A 2329-nucleotide genomic window follows, 5' to 3' on the forward strand; every position below is an offset into this window, starting at 1 on the left:
ATAAAAGAATAGGGATAAAGGTACTTATGTAAATCATTGGTAGGAATTTCAGATAAGCGAATGGAGATGCTTTTCATTCCTCTGAACCTCTACTTTCCTGCTATCTTCATCCAGTCAGTCTTACTCCTTTCCATGGCTGGCTTTATGTGATACATCACCACTGTCAATGGCTACATTCGGTCATCTCTCGGGAAAATGATCCAATGCCCTGTCACGGCACGGCTAATCGTCTGGAGGCATCACCCTTGTCAATGGCTTCATCTTATCCTCTCAGTGAAAATGGTCAACGCACCCTGTCACGGCACGGCTATTCATCTGTCGGTTCTCGATCATGCTGGAATAGGATTTACTATCCTTTTGCGTCAGTCACTAACGCCCTGCAATCGCGAGTTTAGAGCTCGTCACAGTCATTCATTCATTGAATCCTACTCGGAATACCACAGATAAGGTTTAGACTTTCCGGATTCTCTTGAATGCCGTCATCATTCTAGCTTACACCACGAAGATTCTGGTTAGGAGATCTAAGAGATACCCATTCAGTCGAAGGTAGAACGGAAGTGGTTGTCAGGCACGCGTTCATAGGGAATGATGATGATTGTCACGTTCATCACATTCAGGTTGAAGTGCGAATGAATATCTTAGAAGCGAAATAAGATGAATTGAATAGAAAACAGTAGTACTTTGCATTAATCCTTGAGAAACAGCAGAGCTCCACACCTTAATCTATGGAGTGTAGAAACTCTACCGTTAAAATTACATAAGTGAAAGGTCCAGGCATGGCCGAGATGGCCAGCCCCCAAAACGTGATCACAGGATCAATAATACAATCCCGGATGGTCAAAAAGACTAGTAAAATGTCCTATTTATAATAAACTAGCTACTAGGGTTTACATGAGTAAGTAATTGATGCATAAATCCACTTCCGGGGCCCACTTGGTGTGTGCTTGGGCTGAGCTTGAGTGTTGCACGTGTATAGGTCCTTCTTGGAGTTGAACGCCAGCTTTTGTGCCAGTTTGGGCGTTCAACTCTGGTTTTGGCTCCTTTTCTGGCGCTGGACGCCAGATTTGGGCAGAAAGCTTACGTTGAAAGCCAGTTTACGTCGTCTATTCTTGGCCAAAGTATGGACTATTATATATTGCGGGAAAGCCCTGGATGTCTACTTTCCAACGCAATTGGAAGCGCGCCATTTCGAGTTCTGTAGCTCCAGAAAATCCACTTTGAGTGCAGGGAGGTCAGAATCCAACAGCATCAGCAGTCCTTCTTCAACCTCTGAATCTGATTTTTGCTCAAGTCCCTCAATTTCAGCCAGAAAATACCTGAAATCACAGAAAAACACACAAACTCCTAGTAAAGTCCAGAAATGTGAATTTAACATAAAAACTAATGAAAACATCCCTAAAAGTAACTAGATTCTACTAAAAACATACTAAAAACAATGTCAAAAAGCGTATAAATTATTCGCTCATCAGAAATCATCCATAAAAACTTCAATGAATTTTTCTATCATATCTGAAAAGATAAAAAGCATGCAGCGTTGGAAAGTTGCAGGGGCATTACATAATCCAAATGGCATGCGCCTATAGGCAAACACTCCATACGGACAGGTAAATGAGGTTTTCTCTTGGTCTCTTGGATCAACCACTATTTGGTTATATCCTTAATAATCATCGAGAAAACAATAATATGCGTGCCCTGCAAGTCTTTCCAACATCTGATCTATGAATGGAAGGGGAAAAGGGTCCTTTCGTGTAGCCTCATTGAGTTTCCTATAGTCTATGCACATCCGCCATCCTGTGACGGTCCTTGTAGGTATGAGCTCGTTCTTCTCATTGGTAACCACAGTGATCCCTCCCTTCTTTGGCACAACATGTATGGGGCTAACCCAAGGGCTGTCCGAAATTGGGTATATGGCCCCTCCTTGCCAAAGCTTCATAACCTCTTTCTGTACCACTTCCTTCATGATTGGGTTCAGCCTTCTTTGGGATTGAATGGATGGCTTGGCATCATCTTCCAACAGTATTTTATGCATGCATATGGCTGAACTGTTCCCTTCAAGTCAGCAAGGGTCCATCCAATGGCATCCTTATGCTCCCGCAGCACCTTGAGTAGCTCGTCCTCTTGATCTTGACTGAGGGATGAATTTATGATCACTGGGTAGTTTTCATTTTCTCCTAGATATGTATATTTGAGAGTGGGTGGCAATGCTTTGAGTTCAGGTTTGGGTGCTTCTGATTTTTCGTTCCCTTCCTTTAGTGCATCTGGTATATGTATTTCTGCTGTAGCTACCTCTTCACTTGATTCAAATTCTTCCTCCACCAATCTCTCGTTC

This window comes from Arachis ipaensis, chromosome B5 (assembly GCF_059453495.1).
Source record: "Arachis ipaensis isolate K30076 ecotype BB chromosome B5, ASM5945349v1, whole genome shotgun sequence".
NCBI lineage: Eukaryota > Viridiplantae > Streptophyta > Magnoliopsida > Fabales > Fabaceae > Arachis > Arachis ipaensis.